Source organism: Coregonus lavaretus (assembly GCF_964263955.1).
Source record: "Coregonus lavaretus genome assembly, chromosome: 3".
Classification (NCBI taxonomy): domain Eukaryota; kingdom Metazoa; phylum Chordata; class Actinopteri; order Salmoniformes; family Salmonidae; genus Coregonus; species Coregonus lavaretus.
This window is the reverse complement of record NC_139990.1, coordinates 911,551-932,549: the sequence shown is the minus strand read 5'-3', so window position 1 is coordinate 932,549 and position 20,999 is coordinate 911,551. Positions and strand designations below refer to the sequence as shown.

Genomic DNA, 20,999 nt, shown 5'->3' with positions numbered 1-20,999 from the left:
CTGACTAGTCTCCCAGTCCCTGCTGCTGAAAAACATTCCCACAGCATGATGCTGCCACCACCATGCTTCACCGTAGGGATGGTGCAAGGTTTCCTCCAGACGTGACGCTTGGCATTCGGGCCAAAGAATTCAATCTTCGTTTCATCAGACCAGATAATCTTGTTTTTCATGGTCTAAGAGTCCTTTAGCTGCCTTTTGGAAAACTCCAAGCGGGCTGTCATGTGCCTTTTACTGAGGAGTGGCTTCTGTCTGGCCACTCTACCATAAAGGCCTGATTGGTGGAGTGCTGCAGAGATGGTTGTCCTTCTGGAAGGTTCTCCCATCTCCACAGCTCAATTTCGAGTCTCATAGCAATGGGTCTGAATACTTATGTAAATAAGGTATTTCATTTTTTTTTTCTTAAATAATTTGCTCAAATTTCTAAAAACCCTTTTTTGCTTCGTCATTATGGGGTATTGTGTGTAGATTGAAGAGGGGGAAAAAATAATGTAATCAATTTTACAATAAGGCTGTAACGTAACAAAATGTGGAAAAAGGGAAGGGGTCTGAATACTTTCCGAATGCACTGTAGTGTATGTGTGCAGCATACAATTCCATAAGTATTTCTTAATGCAATGCAGTGGCAGTCAAGTATGGGGTATTTTGCTGGGTGCATCTTATCCAATTTATTTATAGAAGGCTAGTATTATACAAGTTTTTATTTCATAAAAATGAAAAGAAGCTCAAATAAATTGGATTTATACTATACTATATGTATATGATTGTGGGGGAAAACTAACCGCAATCACTGCATGGCACCGTAGTGTACATTTGAGCTACGGTCCATTCCTCTTATGTATCCGACAATTTTTAATAGCAGCTGTATAATCTTCGATTTTCAAACTCACCCTCGATACCTCAGGCAAGGCCAAAGTCTATTAGGCGTTTATATGGTTAGTAATTGCTTCGGGAGATCTGCATGGGAAAGCCCGGTCGGCAGTGGAGGGGTGCAACGTGACCAGAAAAAAAGGAACCTCCGGGAAAACCTTCAGCGCAAAGGGGAGATCTTTAGGGGGGTGGGCGACAAACGATACTTCAAATAAAAACTATTTAAGACTGTTTTTAAGTTGTACATATGATCTACACTTAGTTGATATACGATTTAAATGAATGTGTATGTATAAAGTAAAACGTAAGGCCTTGGTGATATTGTTTTCAGTCATTTATTCGGTCGTAGTTCGACCGTCGCATACCTCCCGGAGATGACATCCTGTGGTTGGGAGGCGGAGACGGGACCCCCGTTGACGTCAGTGGGCCTGTCTGTTTCCTGCAATAGAAAGTGAGAAGAGAGACAAAATAATCAGCAAAAAAAAAAATAGACCTTTCTCCTTACAGTTAAGGTGTGTTACACCTGAAATCCCTGACAATTATTAATATTAAGACTGCACTTGTAAGTATATTTGAATGTAGTTTGTGTATATTTATTTATTTTATCGCTAGTGTGTTGGCCACTTCGGTCTGCACCGGGATGTGTTCTGGCAGTGTTTTCACGGGGCGCCTTTCGGGGACGTTCTAGCTGTTTCGGCTAGTTCTTTTCTCAAGGCCATCACCGTTTTGTTTCGTTTAGTTCACGCCTGTGCTTTTTCGTTTGCAAAGAAGGAATGTCAAATTTTAGGACCAAACAAGTCAAGATTTCAGAGCCGTCGTTGGTTACCATAGCATCGTTGTTTTGGGGTAGACGTCTGCAGCATTCGAATGTGGTGTGTGTAATGTTACTGTCTTGCTTGCTACGCAACGTGTACTGAATGTGCCTATTTTGCGCCCATAGGTAAGACCTATCTATTGCCATTTATCTGATACTTTAGCCAGTGTTTACATGTTACGCAACACATGGCAAACAAAGTGTTGAAAATGTCGCATTTTGTTGAATTAGGGAAGTGCCGCCGTTGGACTGTTGCAGAGAGCGAGGGGTTTTCCCTGACTCCTCCCTCATGTGTTGCTGGTGCTACAGGCAGAAAATACGTTATAACAATATATTGTTTTTGATTTAGACTGCGTTCCCGGAAAATATGATGGACATGTAATGTAACATGGATTGTTCAAGCACATTGATGAACGGCTACAAGGAAACCGGGGTGTTTGACCTGTTTAGATGTGTCACTTGAAGCCACCGTTATTGGTTGGATAGACTGATTTGATTATGTCACAGACGGGTTTGGCTATTCAATATGGATATTTCATAATGCAGGACATCGTGTCTATTGTTTTACATGCGGCTACAATGTTGCTGTAAAATGCTGCAAGGTGACTGGAAGGAATCCTCCTAGGTGTGTGTTGAGTGAGTCAGCCGTCAGTGACTGAGAGCATTTAATTCAGTCAGTTTTAGGCCTACTGCAGCATTTAATCAGCAGCTCATTGTGGCGTCCTCATCAAGCTGTCAGTTTCGGGGTGTTTCCTGAAATATTTATCAGATGACACGCGCGCCGCACATGCACGTCTTTGGTCCCCTCCTGACATGCAGCATCGTCTGAAGCGTCAAGCATTCGACCTGGCCTTCGTTCTGCGAGGCAGGTGGGTGCTTAGGTCTACATGTTTGATTGTGTGACTGGTGCAGGCGCTATGTACATCACTGCCGATATATTCCACTGACTTCGAGAATGATGTCATTGCTGTGGCAGCGCACATGTAGCAGTGTATGGTTAAACATCTTACAGTTGTAGTAACTGACTGTTATGTAACATTGGCAAACGGAACATAGACTTGATGCTGAAACATAATGTTCAGTGGAAGGGATTGGACGAGGTTGATTTTTATGAATACTAGAATAGAATGTTTTAGTAACGTCATGAAGGGAATTATCTAAAAGCATGCAGAACATAATATTTCAAAGGGTTTGTCATTTTTAATAAAGATGTTTTATTTATTTATGTGTAGATAATTCAGGGCAATGTATTGGAGGGCTGAGGGAGGGCTATCTGCTGATGATTCTGCAAGAGTGCTATGCTTTGCCGTGGGTTTTGAAAGGTTGAGGTTTGGTAACATTTAGCTTCAACATCCCCCTTTTTTTCTGCTAATGTTTCATATGCAGAGCTCAGATTTGCATAAAGAAAAACAATTGTCCCGATCATCCTCTGTAAAAAGGGCAGCAATACAAAAAAAAAAAAAAAAAAATGATACTGAAGCTATGAGAGCACATTGCGCCTTTCAGTGTTTGCGTAGGTCTGATGGTCATGCAATGACCTATGGAGTGTTAACTTTTACAAGATGATCAGTCTGATAGTAGCCCTGCCCGCTAACTGCCGAAGCACCCCGGAACTCTGTTTCCTCGCCAGACACAAGGCCTTAGTGTTGGCACCTTTCATCATTCGGAACGTGTGTCGTCAAAGCGAAGGGCAGGGATGCGTATCTGACATGGACTTGTCAATCAGGCATTTACCAAAAACAACAGCCATCTCCTCTTGGTTTAGATCAGACTAGAGATAGTTACTCCAGGGTTGATATTTGTATGGAGATGGATGCATTCACACCTCAGCACCTGTCCAGAATTCACCTGATTTCAGTCGCAGGAGCGCCCTCCTGTCATATGGACATTATACCATCAAACCTAGCTGGTGCCTTTCATTTTGAGTAGGTTTGGACTGAAATAAGAATTTAGACAATGTACGTTTGGACCAATGATTTGTATATACACTAGATGACCGACAGGGGGCGCTGTGCTGTATTGAAGCTACCGCACCTCCATTTTGGCAATCCCCCACCATTGTAGAAAATATTTTGGAAGCTATAAAAATGCAAATGTCTACATTTGTTTTTGCCACATTTATTCTGTTACAGACACCTTAATGCATACTTTTAAATTATATTATGTGAGCTAAACATAAACAAAGAAAAAAGATATAACAAAAGTGTCCCTAAAGCATATTCTATTAGAAAGTACTAATGTTACTGTCCCCACTCCAACAACATGTAATTTTGTCCTTGAAACGTTTGAATAAAATACTGTATAATTCTATTTATTCCTATGGACTGCCGTTCTGAGGAGTGCTAATATGGCCGAGCGGTGGCTTCAAACCCTCTCCATGGCCAAAACATAGCATCAGCTATCCAAGGTTTATATACATCATTGGTTTGGACTGGAATAAGAATTTAGACTGTGTAAGTTTGGACTGGAATAAGAATTTAGACTATGTAAGTTTGGACTGGAATAAGAATTTAGACCAGGGATCATCAACTAGATTCAGCTGCCGCAGTTTTTTTCTTTTTTCTTGAGCGGCTGGTGAGGGGGCCGGAACATAATTAAACAAATCATTTGTAGACTGCAAATTGACCGCAAGAAGCCCAAACAGAAATAATATTTGACTAGAACATAATCATTTCAAACCTTGCTTACATTTGTATACGTTCAAATACAGGTATATCTCACTATTATGCATGGGAATAGTTTGGAACAGATTTCCTAAATTAAAATCACTTGGAGCTGATTTGTTGTTGTTTTTAGTCTTTTATGTCCAACAATAATAACAATAAATAAAGTAAAAATGTATAAATAACTGTTGTTTTTTTTCCTCCGAAAATTGAGGGCCAAATAAAATCACCCACGGGCCGGCAGTTGGGGAACCCTGATTTAGACCATGTACGTTTGGACTGGAATTAGCATTTAGACCATGTACTTTTGGATTGAAATAAGAATTTAGACAATGTACGTTTGAGCTGGAATAAGAATTTAGACAATGTACGTTTGAGCTGGAATAAGAATTTAGACCGCGTACGTTTGGACTGGAATAACAATTTACACTGTGTACGTTTTGGACTGGAATAAGAATTTAGAAAGTGACACCTGACAGACGCAACAACAGCAGTGTTCTCTCTGCCAAGTGAGAGGACAGGAGACTACACACACACACACCCACACCCACACCCACACCCACACCCACACCCACACCCACACCCACACCCACACCCACACACCCACACACACCCACACCCAAGGGTTTCCGTTGAGCAGTAAATGCCAGCTTTTGGCCATTTAAAAAAAATTAAATGAAAAGCAGATAAATCAAGTTGTCCGGGAGAAAGAAAATAATAATGCTTTTTATTCATTGATGGAAATACCAGTCGATGTGGCCCGACTTCAAATGCAAATATACTTCATAGGGTAATAAATCCTCAAGCTGCTGGGACATTAGTGTAGGTGGTGTGTTTCTATAATACATCCTGTGTCATGTATAGTAGGACTATGAAGATTTGGAATGGATTGATAGACTACAGTAGAGTAATGATGTGTATCATGCGCAATCGGTGCATTTCAGTTGAGCTTTATTAAGTAGCACTTGGAAACAAAACATTGAGCTTTGGAAACAAGTGCTTTCATACATGCATGGCGCGGACCTCGTTTCACAGGAGCGTTGTAAAATAAGCTTTCTCTCAGTTAACCAACCTTAATGAATTTATTTTATTTAGTTATCGAATTTGATTGTCCAACATCAGTTTTATATATTTCTTCATTTTGTGACCACCTGGAGTGGCCTCTTTCCACTGCTGTGGTGCTGCACAGCAGCTGGAATGGGGTGTGGAGTGGGCACGCTCTGGTGTTGTAGACAGCCATGTTTTGTTATTTATTAGGCTTAATTAAAATGTTAATGCCTAGGCTAAATTAAATTAGAGAGGCCTAGATTGTATATATATATATATTTTTTTTTAAGCAGCTGTGTTTTTGTTATTTATTAACTAAAATGTTCATACAAATAGCCTATAAGACAGGTCGTTGGCACATTTGTATTATACAAATATTATAATTTGAAGTTGTGTTTTATTACTGTGGAGGCGACTTCTAGGCAAACATGTTTTTTTTTCTTTTAAATGATATTCATTTATGGTTTATAGCAGGGATGAAGATGCAATCGTCAGTGTTTTTTGCTTTTCAATAAAACCTGTCATGTTGGTATAAGAGCATCGTTCTATAGCAAATGTATATTATTTTTAAATGAATTACAATAATCTAAATGTGATTTTGAGCACCGTGGGAGGACGCCCTAATGCACCCCAATGCATATGGATGTCCGGTAAATTTCTCAAATGTTCTGGTAAATTTAAATTCTTGGCGGTCACGTTGTCCGGGCGCCAAATTTTCCTGACGATAACCCTGACGGAAACCCTGACACACACACACACACACACGGAAGACTGCATGGGCTGCTTACTGTTTATTGATCTTCGCTGTGTGTGTTGAGCTGACGCTGACCACTCTGCTGTTTGTGTGTGAACCCAGAGGGTGTCCCTGACTGTGTGTATGTGGAGTCAGCTGTCCCCCTGCTGGTCTACCTGCATTAGACAATCTACCACCTTCCGGAAGATGTGTCAGTGAGTGAACCAACCAACCGGAGAGAAGAAAAAAAATGCCACGCACAAAGCAGAACAACCCCAAGAACCTTAAAGGTGAGTCCCCAACCTGAAATTGAGTGTTTTGAATGTGACTTGTGTTCTATCCTATCAAATCCTATCCTATCCTATTACATTCTATTTTCTGTCAGGTCATCTTTAGTTTAGACTTTCAATATTCAAAAGCAAGTGATGGAGGGAGCAATACAGAGACAGAGGAAGGGATCACTGAGCCACCTGTCTTAACCGCAGTCCCCTACACACTTCTCTGTCCACACAGACCAAATGTCTATAGAATCTGCTGAGACATGGTTGTCCACTTCCCTTATGTGTGATTTTGCTGGTTAGTCTTTTGTCACGCGATTTCTATTAGTGCTTCATATTCCCCTTCAGTGTGTGCTGTGGAAACCATAGAAGTAGAATACATAGTGTAATGATATGGTGGAACCTCCCTTTAGGCCTTTATCATTGGAGTCTGTATGTTGGTTATGGTTGGAGTCTGTATGTTGGTTATGGTTGGAGTCTGTATGTTAGTTGTGGTTGGAGTCTGTATGTTAGTTGTGGTTGGAGTCTGTATGTTAGTTGTGGTTGGAGTCTGTATGTTAGTTGTGGTTGGAGTCTGTATGTTAGTTGTGGTTGGAGTCTGTATGTTAGTTGTGGTTGGAGTCTGTATGTTAGTTGTGGTTGGAGTCTGTATGTTGGTTGTGGTTGGAGTCTGTATGTTGGTTATGGTTGGAGTCTGTATGTTGGTTATGGTTGGAGTCTGTATGTTAGTTATGGTTGGAGTCTGTATGTTGGTTGTGGTTGGAGTCTGTATGTTGGTTGTGGTTGGAGTCTGTATGTTGGTTGTGGTTGGAGTCTATGTTAGTTGTGGTTGGAGTCTATGTTAGTTATGGTTGGAGTCTGTATGTTAGTTGTGGTTGGAGTCTGTATGTTAGTTGTGGTTGGAGTCTGTATGTTAGTTGTGGTTGGAGTCTGTATGTTAGTTGTGGTTGGAGTCTGTATGTTAGTTGTGGTTGGAGTCTGTATGTTGGTTATGGTTGGAGTCTGTATGTTGGTTATGGTTGGAGTCTATGTTAGTTGTGGTTGGAGTCTGTATGTTGGTTATGGTTGGAGTCTGTTATTGTGTAAGCTATTATGGCTTATGTTCATGTTTACAAATGCATGCCTGTTAATCAAGAGCAGAGCTATTCTCCGGCTGCATTAATTTCCTTTGATATCTACTAGGGTTGCAAAGCTACTGGTAATTTACTAACGTTATCAGAACATTCAGTCATTTTGGTAATTAACATGTAATCTATCTTAACGTTGGTAATTTATACTTTTAATTTTAAAAAAAAATGTATTCATATATAGTATTCCTTTTTTATATCTGTGTCCATATTGTCCATGAGTTTCTAGTGGATAGCCCATATGGTTCAAGAGAATACAGCCTAATTAATGAACAAAGCATCTAATCAACAATGGCATTATTTCAATTAACTCTGCAACTCTTCCAACTATTTACTTTTTTCACAACTGCCACCAGGTTGGTGCCAAAACATTAACAACAAATACATATTGACATAGTAAAATAAATAAAGTGAAATAATATTTCATGCTGAAACCCTCATATTAAACACCAATATTAAACCCTCATATTAAACACCAATATTAAACCCACATATTAAACACCAATATTAAACCCTCATATTAAACACCAATATTAAACCCTCATATTAAACACCAATATTAAACCCTCATATTAAACACCAATATTAAACCCTCATATTAAACACCAATATTAAACCCTCATATTAAACCCTCATATTAAACACCAATATGAAACCCTCATATTAAACACCAATATTAAACACCAATGGTATTCACTAAGTTGATGGTTTATATTTAGGATAATGTTTTACAGCTTTCTCGTTCTATTTTTTATTTTAAATTCATCTTATTTCATCATTTTATATATTTTACATGTGATACGGCCACACAGAGGGCCAGAGATAATTACAGACACCTGTGATAATCTGAAGTACCCAAAAGAGCCACTAGATGTCTTGTGATAAATTCTGAAACAAACTTGAAAGTTACCAAAATTCTGGTAGTTTACTGGTAAATTTAGAAAGTTACCAGTAATATACCCTCCCTTTGCAACCCTAATCTCTACCAATGGCTGTCCCATGCTAATTATCGGATGTGTGTGTGTGTCTGTGTGTGCGTGTGTGTGTGTCTGTGTGTGTGTGTGTGTGCGTGTGTGTGTCTGTGTGTGCGTCTGTGTGCGTGTGTGTGTCTGTGTGTGTCTGTGTGTGTGCATGTGTCTGTGTGCGTGTGTCTCTGTGTGTGTGTGCGTCTGTGTGTGTGTCTGTGTGTGTGTGTGTGCGTCTGTGTGTGCGTCTGTATGTGTGTGCGTGTGTGTGCGTGTCTGTGTCTCTGTGTGTGTGTGTGCGTCTGTGTGTGCGTGTGTGTGTGTCTGTGTGCGTGTGCGTGTCTGTGTGTCTGTGTGTGTGTGTGTGCGTGTGTGTGTGTGTGTTGCATGCTGCATGCAAAGTCCACATGAGTAAAATGAGAAAAAGCTCCCTTTGTCTGTTTGCTTATCATATAACCCCACCCTGCATTGTTATTACTCACTTGGCCAAACAACATAAATACTTTCGTTTTAGAACAGCAAACTGCCCAATGGAGGACTGTGAAAGTGTACATTTCCCCAGTCACGTTCGACCAGTTACTATTTGAGTCTAAACCGCCCAATTTTTTTATTATTAGTAGTATTATTATTAGTAGTAGTAGTAGTAGTAGCAGGGGTCGTTTTTTTGTTAATGAGGTCGATGTTTCGTAATAGGGGTATGTCCTTACCAGCTGTGGTCTAAAGGATGAACTTATAGTTTGGGGCAACATTATGTTATGAGCTGTAAGTAAGTTAGCAACGATCAATATAAATGGGCATATGGAAAATAATAAGGAATGTCTGATTTAAGGAATGGAAGGAAGCTTGATCTTTCCTCAATTGTTTCCTATGGCAAAGTATGGATTTGGTTTGTTTCAAAAACAAGTACTGCAGTGAACAAGGATGTCCCATTCTCTCTGGCATGTCTCTCTCTTTCTCCTCCACCAGTTTCTCAATGTTGTTTCAGACAGAAGGAACGCAAGGAAATTACATGACCAGATATCTGTATAGTATATGAAAACTAAAAACAGATGTAGGATCTTAATTTGAGTACGAAAAAGTACGAAAAAGTATGCACTCTGGATAAGAGCGTCTGCTAAATGACTAAAATGTAAATGTAAAATTAGCCAGTTTGCTACAGTAGAAAAATAATTCTGCAGCAACAGGAAATGTGGATTATAATGAATGGACATTTTTTTGTAGGGGTTGATACATTTTTTGTTATGGCAAATAAAGTCTGACATTTTAAAGTGGAAACTACAAGCCTTTTTTAAACTTAAAAATAAACTTCCAAGATTGCATTCCCTGCTGCGCAGGAACAAATTAAGATCCTACATCTGTAGGGGATTGTGACTACTTCTATGGTTTCAGAAGGAACTCAAGGAAATGAGAGAACTAGATATATTAAAAATACATCTCGGTAGATTGCTTATAGCTTTTGTATTGTGGTGTTTGACCTTTGACCTGTTTCATCACTTCTCCTCTCTGTGCTCAGGGGGCTTTATTAGTCAGACAGGAAATGCTGCTGCTCTGTGCTATGACATGCTCAGTCACATCCTACTGCAGTGACTGTCATACCTCTCAGATCCTCCTAATGCTCTACTTGGGAATTGCACACAGGCTCCTCTCCAAACTGCCCCAGGCAATCACATGTTGATGCTCAGTCAGACCTCAAGACAACATTCCTGTATGTATCCTGTCACAATCTACAACATAGCCTGTTTTCTTCTTGGTCTAATGCAGTGTGTTAAATAAATATATGAAAAATAACAAAAAGTGTGTTCAATAAATATATGAAAAATAACAAACTCCAGGAAAAACACTGTGGCTTTGGCAAAAAATAATTACATTTGAAAATATCCAAAATTAGTTTGGCAAAGTATATAGACGTCAGTTGTTTGAGCTGGGTCCTTCGAAGATCAAAGTTCCTTCCTTATTCTTTTTGGCTTGAAGCTCTGTAATGAATACTCGCACCATGGTTACGGACAATCATGTCAATAAGGGAACCACCCTAGTGTGTGTGTGTGTGTGTGTGTGTGTTCATGTCTTCTCTGGAGGTTGTCACATTAAGTCCTGTTAAGAGATACAAAAGATGAATTGTTATATTGACTCCCAACCCAGCTGGATTGGTACTGGCAGGTGAAGTTAAAACAGGGTGACACTCCGGTGTGTGTGTTTGTGGTGTCAACATGACAGGAATGGCGGAACTCCGGCACTTGGTTTCCAAGCAGTTCTGGGCGGGAGACGGGTCAAAACAGTAGTTTCCCTTGGCCTGGCCTGTCACTCATTCTCCCATCACTGACTGACAGAGTCACATTTCATGGCCATCATACATTCAATCACCATTGAGAACCTTAAAGGTGCAATATGCAGAAATCGCTCTGCCATTTCCTGGTTGCAATTTTTTTTTTGTAGTTCGCCTAATTTCAGTTTGACAAAACTAGCAGTCATTGTGTAGAGAATCATTATACCATCTAACCTGCTGTGAAACATTTATTTCCAAAACCCAAAATATTGTATTTTCAGCTGTTTGAAGCTGGTGTACAAAACCGAAATTAAAAGATGGAAAAACAAAACTTTAGAACGGGAAGCATAGAAATAGAGCACATAGAACAAATCTACCGCTTCTTAGACTTGCTTTCAATAAGAATGACAGATCTATAACACACACACATGTGAATTTAGTCGGTTCGCCCATGAAGTTACATATTGCAGCTTTAACAGCCTAAAGGGATAGCTTATTTTTAGCTATTTTAAAGATGAAAAATTCAACATATTTGCTGAAAAAGTAATTATGCTCAATAACAAGTGTCTAAGACCTTGAATTATTTATTGTCTTGTATTATTTATGTCAGTGGTTTTTGCAAACTTTTATGATATTTAGACTCAGCACGGTTCAGTTTGTGTGGGGTTTGGTCTGTATCGGGTCAATCACCCGTGGTAGCACCATAGCTCACCCTTAGCTACCCCATTGTTCTCTTTATTGTGCCCCTAAAAATGCCCAGACTTGTTTTTATTATAGCACCAAGGCTGCCTTCCTCCTGTCTTTTTATAGAAGGTGTCTTCTCACTAAGACTCAGTATTTCTTCTCCCCTGCTTTAGCTAGGCAAACACTGTTTGCAAAATGGGGAACAATTGATGTGTAGGGGGCAAAAACATTTAACTAGGTGGATTTTTTTTTTTAGGCTACCCTTTAAAGGAAAAATACATGGAATCTCCCTCAATATGTTAACTGAACTGCCTTCTTTAGATACCATTATATATTTCATTAACTGGGCGTGAATGCATTCTGATAAGTTCAAAATACACTACCAGTCAAAAGTTTGGACACACCTACTCATTCAAGGGTTTTTCTTTATTTTTTTACTATTTTCTACATTGTAGAATAATAGAGAAGACATCAAAACGATGAAATGACACATATGGAATCATGTAGTAACCAAAAAAAGTGTTAAACAAATAATTTTTTTGTTTTTTTGTTGTTGAGATTCTTCAAAGTAGCCACTCTTTGCCTTGATGACAGCTTTGCACACTCTTGGCATGGTCTCGACCAGCTTCACCTGGAATGGTTTTCCAACAGTCTTGAAGGAGTTCCCACATATACTGAGCACTTGCTGGCTGCTTTTCCTTCACTCTGTCGTCAGACTCATCCCAAACCATCTCAATTGGGTTGAGCTCGGAGGAGTGTGGAGGCAAGGTCATCTCATGCAGCACCCCATCACTCTCCTTCTTGGTAAAATAGCGCTTACACAGCCTGGAGGTGTGTTGGGTCATTGTCCTGTTGAAAAACAAATGATAGTCCCACTAAGCCCAAAGCAGATGGGATGGCGTATCGCTGCAGAATGCTGTGGTAGCAATGCTGGTTAAGTATGCCTTGAATTCTAAATAAATCACAGACAGTGTCACCAGCAAAGCACCCCCACACCATAACACCTCCTCCTCCATGCTTTTACGGTGGGAAATACACATGCAGAGATCATCCGTTCACCCACACCTCGTCTCACAAACACATGGCGGTTGGAACCAAAAATCTCCAATTTGGACTCCAGACCAAAGGACACATTTCCACCGGTCTAATGTCCATTGCTCATGTTTCTTGGCCCAAGCAAGTCTCTTCTTCTTATTGGTGTCCTTTAATTGTGGTTTCTTTGCATCAATTCGACCATGAAGGCCTGATTCACGCAGTCTCCTCTGAACAGTTGATGTTGAGATGTGTCTGTTACTTGAACTCTGTGAAGCATTTATTTGGGCTGCAATCTGAGGTGCAGTTAACTCTAATGAACTTATCCTCTGCAGCAGAGGTAACTTTGGGTCTTCCTTTCCTGTGGTGGTCCTCATGAGAGCCAGTTTCATCATAGCGCTTGATGGTTTTTGCGACTGCACTTGAAGAAACTTTCAAAGTTCCTGAAATGTTCCGTATTGGCTGACCTTCATGTCTTAAAGTAATGATGGACTGTCATTTCTCTTTGCTTATTTGAGCTGTTCTTGCCATAATATGAACTTGGTCTTTTACCAAATAGGGCTATCTTCTGTATACCACCCCTACCTTGTCACAACACAACTGATTGGCTGAAACGCATTAAGAAGGAAAGAAATTCCACAAATTAACTTTTAACAAGGCACACCTGTTAATTGAAATGCATTCCAGGTGACTACCTCATGAAGCTGGTTGAGAGAATGCCAAGAGTGTGCAAAGCTGTCATCAAGGCAAAGGGTGGCTACTATGAAGAATCTCAAATATAAAATATATTTTGATTTGTTTAACACTTTTTTTTGGTTACTTCATGAATCCATATGTGTTATTCCATAGTTTTGATGTCTTCACTATTATTCTATGATGTAGAAAATAGTAAAAATAAAGAAAAACCTTTGAATGAGTAGGTGTGTCTAAACCTTTGACTGGAACTGTATGTGTGAAATTCGTTTTTAAATTTTTTTTAATGGACCATTGTCTGTCTTGAAACAGGGGCATGTGAAAAAAATACATAATAATAATAATATGCCATTTGCAGACGCTTTTATCCAAAGCGACTTACAGTCATGCGTGCATACATTTTTTGTGTATGGGTGGTCCCGGGGATCGAACCCACTACCTTGGCATTACAAGCGCCGTGCTCTGCAAGCTGAGCTACAGAGGACCACATGTCCTCTATTCACTTAAATGGCGAATGGAGGATGCTTTTTCCCATGTTTAAGTTTCATGCCAGCAAGGTAGGCTATACTCCTGTTGTAAAGCAAAGCAATGTGCTCATGGGCTCTCATTAAGTGTTTGATTAGATTTTATAACACTTGCATTGATGTCAGAGTGATTAGAGGGACAGCAGAGAGCTGAGTACCAGGCAGTTAGCAAGTTTGGTAGGCTACTAATGACCATCAGCAGCATCAGAGCAGACTAAACGGTCATGTGGAATTTGGAGAAGCCTAGTTACCCTGACTGAGGTCATGACTCGTGACCGCCGGTATGGCGGTAATACTGTCACCGTAACAGCCCTAGGTTAAAGTCAAGGCCAGTGGTTAGTGGTTAGATATTGTTGGGGTCAGAGTCAAAGCCAGTGGTTACTGGTTACATATTGTTGGGGTCAGAGTAAATGTTGCCACTCCTCCCTGATCTAACTCACACGGTAACCTAGAGATAGCATGATACAGTGCTTTCAGAAAGTATTCACACCCCTTGACTTATTCCACATTTTGTTGTGTTACAGCCCAAATTCAAAATGGACGAAATCATCTACACACAATATCCGATAATGACAGTGAAAACATGTTTGTAGAAATGTTTGCAAATATATTGAAAATGAAATACAGAAATATCAATTTACATAAGTAGTCACACCCCTGAGTCAATACTTTGTAGAAGCACCTTTTGGTCGTGATTACAGTCTTTTTGGGTAAGTCTCTAAGAGCTTTGCACACCTGAATTGTAAAATATTTACCCATTATTCTTTTAAAAAGTCTTCAAGCTCTGTCAACTTGATTGTTGATCATTGCTAGACAGCCATTTTCAAGTCTTGCCATAGATTTTCAAGCCGATTTAAATCAAAACTGTAACTAGGCCACTCAGGAACATTCAATGTCGTCTTGGTAACCAACTTCAGTGTATATTTGGCCTTGTGTTTTAGGTTATTGTTCTGCTGAAAGGTGAATTCATCTCCCAGTGTCTGGTGGAAAGCAGACTGAACCAGGTTTTCCTCTAGGATTTTGCCTGTGCTCATAGCTGTATTCCGTTTCTTTTTATAAAAAAGAAACTCCATAGTCCTTGTCGATGACAAGCATACCCATAACATGATGCAGCCACCACCATGCTTGAAAATATGAAGAGTGATACTCAGTGATGTGTTGTGTTGGATTTGCCCCAAACATTACGCTTTTATTCAGGACATAAAGTTCATTTCTTTGACACATTCTTTGCAGTATTACAAAAGTGCCTTGTTGCAAACGGTTGCATGTTTTGGAATATTTTTATTCTGTACAGGCTTCCTTCTTTTCACTCTGTCAATTAGGTTAGTATTCTGGAGTAACTACAATGTTGTTGATCCATCCTCAGTTTTCTCACATCACAACCATTAAACTCTGTAACTGTTTTAAATTCACCATTGGCCTCATGGTGAAATCCCTGAGCGGTTTCCTTCCTTTCCGGCAACTGAGTTAGGAAGGATGCCTGTATCTTTGTAGTGACTGGGTGTATTGATACACCATCCAAAGCCTAATTAATAACTTCAGCATGCTCAAAGGATATTCAGTGTCTGATTTTTTTTATTTTTTACAAATCTACCAATAGGTGCCGTTCTTTGCGAGGCATTGAAAAACCTCCCTGGTCTTTGTGGTTGAATCTGTGTTTGAAATTCACTACTCAACTGAGGGACCTTACAGATCATTGTATGTGTGGGGTATAGAGATGGAGTAGTTATTCAAAAATCATGTTAAACACTATTATTATTGAACATGGAATGAGTACATGCAACTTATTATGTGATTTGTTAAGCACATTTTTACTCCTGAACTTGTTTAGGCTTGCCATAACAAAGGGGTTGAATACTTATTGACTCAAGACATTTCAGCTTTACATTTTTTATACATTTTCAAAAATGTTCAACGAACAAAATTCTACTTTGACATTAGGGGGTATTTACAGTGGGGAAAAAAAGTATTTAGTCAGCCACCAATTGTGCAATTGCTCTCCCACTTAAAAAGATGAGAGAGGCCTGTAATTTTCATCATAGGTACACGTCAACTATGACAGACAAAATTAGAATTTTTTTCTCCAGAAAATCACATTTGTAGGATTTTTAATGAATTTATTTGCAAATTATGGTAGAAAATAAGTATTTGGTCAATAACAAAAGTTTCTCAATAATTTGTTATATACTCTTTGTTGGCAATGACACAGGTCAAACGTTTTCTGTAAGTCTTCACAAGGTTTTCACACACTGTTGCTGGTATTTTGGCCCATTCCTCTAGAGCAGTGATGTTTTGGGGCTGTCGCTGGGCAACACAGACTTTCAACTCCCTCCAAAGATTTTCTATGGGGTTGAGATCTGGAGACTGGCTAGGCCACTCCAGGACCTTGAAATGCTTCTTACGAAGCCACTCCTTCGTTGCCCGGGCGGTGTGTTTGGGATCATTGTCATGCTGAAAGACCCAGCCACGTTTCATCTTCAATGCCCTTGCTGATGGAAGGAGGTTTTCACTCAAAATCTCACGATACATGGCCCCATTCATTCTTTCCTTTACACGGATCAGTCGTCCTGGTCCCTTTGCAGAAAAACAGCCCCAAAGCATGATGTTTCCACCCCCATGCTTCACAGTAGGTATGGTGTTCTTTGGATGCAACTCAGCATTCTTTGTCCTCCAAACATGACGAGTTGAGTTTTTAACAAAAAGTTATATTTTGGTTTCATCTGACCATATGCCATTCTCCCAATCCTCTTCTGGATCATCCAAATGCACTCTAGCAAACTTCAGACGGGCCTGGACATGTACTGGCTTAAGCAGGGGGACACGTCTGGCACTGCAGGATTTGAGTCCCTGGCGGCGTAGTGTGTTACTGATGGTAGGCTTTGTTACTTTGGTCCCAGCTCTCTGCAGGTCATTCACTAGGTCCCCCCGTGTGGTTCTGGGATTTTTGCTCACCGTTCTTGTGATCATTTTGACCCCACGGGGTGAGATCTTGCGTGGAGCCCCAGATCGAGGGAGATTGTCAGTGGTCTTGTATGTCTTCCATTTCCTAATAATTGCTCCCACAGTTGATTTCTTCAAACCAAGCTGCTTACCTATTGCCGATTCAGTCTTCCCAGCCTGGTGCAGGTCTACAATTTTGTTTCTGGTGTCCTTTGACAGCTCTTTGGTCTTGGCCATAGTGGAGTTTGGAGTGTGACTGTTTGAGGTTGTGGACAGGTGTCTTTTATACTGATAACAAGTTCAAACAGGTGCCATTAATACAGGTAACGAGTGGAGGACAGAGGAGCCTCTTAAAGAAGAAGTTACAGGTCTGTGAGAGCCAGAAATCTTGCTTGTTTGTAGGTGACCAAATACTTATTTTCCACCATAATTTGCTAATAAATTCATAAAAAATCCTACAATGTGATTTTCTGGATCAATTTGTCTGTCATAGTTGACGTGTACCTATGATGAAAATTACAGGCCTCTCTCATCTTTTTAAGTGGGAGAACTTGCACAATTGGTGGCTGACTAAATACTTTTTTCCCCCACTGTATTGTGTGTAGATCAGTGACACAAAATCTAAATTGAATCCGTTTTAAATTCAGGCTGTAACACAATAAAATGTGGAAAGAGTAAAGGGGTGTGAATACTTTCTGAAGGCACTGTGTAACTGTCTTGCCCTGACCTAGCATGTCCTGCCCTGACCTGCCCTAGCATGTCCTGCCCTGTCCTTTCCTACCCTACCCTACCCTGACCTGTCCTATCCTGCCCTGCCTTGTCCTATCCTGCCCTGCCTTGTCCTCTCCCGCCCTGCCTTGTCCTATCCTGCCTTGTCCTCCTCTGCCCTGCCTTGTCCTCTCCTGCCCTGCCTTGTCCTCTCCCGCCCTGCCTTGTCCTATCCTGCCTTGTCCTCCTCTGCCCTGCCCTGCCTTGTCCTATCCTGCCGTTTCCTGTCCTATCCTGCCTTGTCCTCCTCTGTCCTGCCTTGTCCTCTCATGCCCTGCCTTGTCCTCTCATGCCCTGCCTTGTCCTCTCCTGCCCTGACCTGTCCTATCCTGCCCTGCCTTGTCTTATCCTGCCCTGCCTTGTCCTATCCTGCCTTGTCCTCCTCTGCCCTGCCTTGTCCTCCTCTGTCCTGCCTTGTCCTCTCCTATCCTGCCTTGTCCTCCTCTGCCCTGCCTTGTCCTCCTCTGTCCTGCCTTGTCTTATCCTGCCCTGCCTTGTCCTATCCTGCCTTGTCCTCCTCTGCCCTGCCTTGTCCTCCTCTGTCCTGCCTTGTCCTATCCTGCCCTGCCTTGTCCTATCCTGCCTTGTCCTATCCTGCCTTGTCTTATCCTGCCCTGCCTTGTCCTATCCTGCCTTGTCCTCCTCTGCCCTGCCTTGTCCTCTCCTGCCCTGCCTTGTCCTCCTCTGTCCTGCCTTGTCCTATCCTGCCCTGCCTTGTCCTATCCTGCCTTGTCCTATCCTGCCTTGTTCTATCCTGCCCTGCCTTGTCCTATCCTGCCTTGTCCTATCCTGCCTTGTCCTCCTCTGACCTGCCTTGTCCTCTCCTGCCCTGCCCTGTCCTATCCTGCTTTGTCCTCTCCTGTCCTGCCTTGTCCTCCTCTGCCCTGCCTTGTCCTCTCCTGCCCTGCCTTGTCCTTTCCTGCCTTGTCCTCTCCTGCCTTGTCCTGCCCTGCCTTGTTCTCTCCTGCCCTGCCTTGTCCTATCCTGCCTTGTCCTATCCTGCCTTGTCCTGTCCTGCCCTGCCTTGTCCTCCTCTGCCCTGCATTGTCCTATCCTGCCTTGTCCTCTCCTGTCCTGCCTTGTCTTCTCCTGCCCTGCCTTGTCCTATCCTGCCTTGTCCTCCTCTGCCCTGCCTTGTCCTGCCCTGCCTTGTCCACTCCTGCCCTGCCTTGTCCTATCCTGCCTTGTCCTCTCCTGTCGTGCCTTGTCCTCTCCTGCCTTGTCCTCTCCTGCCCTGCCTTGTCCTATCCTGCCTTGTCCTATCCTGCCTTGTCCTCCTCTGCCCTGCCTTGTCCTCTCCTGCCCTGCCTTGTCCTCTCCTGCCCTGACCCTTAGTGAATCCCTCAGTGAACACCCAGCCCAGCTCAGGGTCACCACAGGAGTATACTTAGATCGGCCAGTACCATACTTAGATCATCCTCCAGGATACCCTCAGTAAGCACTTTACCCAGGGCTGGATTGGAGGCTGGGGTCAGGGTCTCAGTAGCCACTGGGAGATCCCATCTCCCAACACACTTAAATCATCCTCCAGGAGACGCCCACCCAATAAGCAACTAGGTCAGCTTTGTGAGCACTTTACCCAGGGCTGGATTGGACCCTGTATGCTTGACACCAGATTAATAATTAGCCTAAGTAATAGCCCAACAAGCATACCCTATATTACTGGCCAGGTCTCCCTTGTAAAATATAAATAAATAACTAGGAATCCTGACCTCAATGGGACTTCCTAGATAAATACATGTTAAATATGAAATAAAACGGTATGTTGTATAGACTAGGCTGAATTCAGCCCACGGGGATAGCAACAGTCTGTATGTCTGTCTACTATACACTTCATTGAGCTTAGCTAAACTACAGTGTGTGGTGCAGAGAAAGAGTTAACACTGTGACTCCTATACATGTCGTGTCATGCTTAGGCAGCCAAACCAGTCTCTCTGTACTGTACCTCCTTGAAATGAGAGCGTGAAACCAGCACAGATTCACACAAAGGGAAGTTTTCCCCCGGAGGCAGGAGGAACCCGGGGTTTTAGCAACAGTAACTACAACAGACAGGCTGGGACGGGTTCAGGGACATCTGTTTAACTTAGTGGCAACCTCTGAGAACGGGAGAAGCCTTTCACTTTCAGAGAAAAGAGAGTGGGAGGGAGGGAGGGAGGAAATACAGGGAGGGGACAACTAAGTGGAGGGGGGGGGGGAGATAATTTTTATGGCCATATTTTGTGTGAACAACATTTTAATTGCGCACTTTGTCATCCGTAATGTGGGTTAAGGTCTAACCGTCTCTTCTACTGGAGGGAGACTGCAGTTTGTTTTACTGCTTACTGTGTTTTTTCTTTCACTGGAAGCCACCACAGGGACCGTAGCTAATGTGATAGATTTATATTCAACAAGAGGAAAAGTAGACCTATGATTTCCAATAAGTAGCTTAGAAGTAACTCTTAACAACGTTAGAATACCTGGAGCTCGCTTTTCCTTTTGGTTCGGATTTAAAGTCAGACCAGCGGGGGTGTCTCACCAGTCTCCAACAGCAGCTTTCTTTTATCACGACGTGGGTGTTTTCCTGTTAAGAGGTGGGAGTTCACTGAGAAATCACCTAGCCCAGAGGAGAGGACCTCCCTAGCACCTGTGAACATCTGTTCTTGAGGAATCACTTACCCGATGGCAGCTGTCCATTCAGGTAATTAGATCTTTCTGGATGTGAATTTTCTGTGAAATAAACTGGAACTCGTTGATAGCTACTTCGATGGGAACCCAACCCACTAGTCGACTCTTAAGGCCCTCGAGCTGCAGTTGAGTTGACTTCGTAATTCGTACAAGTTCATTTTGTAAGCTGTGGATTGGAACACTTGTGTTGTTCTCCTCTCTCTTTCTCTCTCTCTCTCTCTCTCTCTCTCTCTCTCTCTCTCTCTCTCTCTCTCTCACGCTCTCTCTCACGCTCTCTCTCTCTCTCTCACACTCTCTCTCTCTCACACGCTCTCTCTCTCTCGCTCCTATCTCTCTCTCTCTCTCTCTCTATCTCTCTCTCACACGCTATCTCTCTGTCTCTCTCTCTCTCTCTCTCTCTCTCTCTCTCTCTCTCTCTCTCGCTCTCTCTCTTTCTCTCTCTCTCTCTCTCAATTCAATTCAGTAGCCTTTATTGACATGGCAAGTTAAATTACTGTACATTGTCAAAGTATACATATAACACAAATTGGTGGGACAACAGCAATAAGGCATCAATAATAATAGTAGTAGTGGAAATGGGATTACCATTAACAGCAACTACAACAACAATATTAATGAGAATAACAATACATTAAAGCAATAGTAGTAGACCAGTCTCAACATGACTGAGAAGCCACATGACATTGTATGAAAGCCAAAACTAAATGGGAAATATTATTCTCTCTCTCTCTCTCTCTCTCTCTTCTCTCTCTCTCTCTCTCTCTCTCTCTCTCTCTCTCTCTCTCTCTCTCTCTCTCTCTCTCTCTCTCTCTCTCTCTCTCTCTCTCTATCCCTCTCTCTCTCTCTCTCTCTCTCTCTCTCTCTCTCTCTCTCTCTCTCTCTCTCTCTCTCTCTCTCAATTCAATTCAATTCAATTTCAATTTAAGGGCTATATTGG

At 41.8% G+C, this 20,999-nt stretch overlaps 1 protein-coding gene across 1 annotated transcript in view; it reads left to right on the top strand.

The window, feature by feature from the left end:
* The first annotated feature begins 1,304 nt into the window (after positions 1 to 1,304).
* Positions 1,305 to 20,999, top strand: part of LOC311126972 (zinc finger protein 40-like) — a 39,151-nt gene continuing 19,456 nt past the window's right edge. Inside the window, exons 1-2 of the mRNA XM_084158697.1 lie at positions 1,305 to 1,429; positions 6,248 to 6,437. The gene's annotated coding sequence lies outside the window, so the exon portion shown is untranslated. The remainder of the gene's footprint in view (positions 1,430 to 6,247; positions 6,438 to 20,999) is intronic.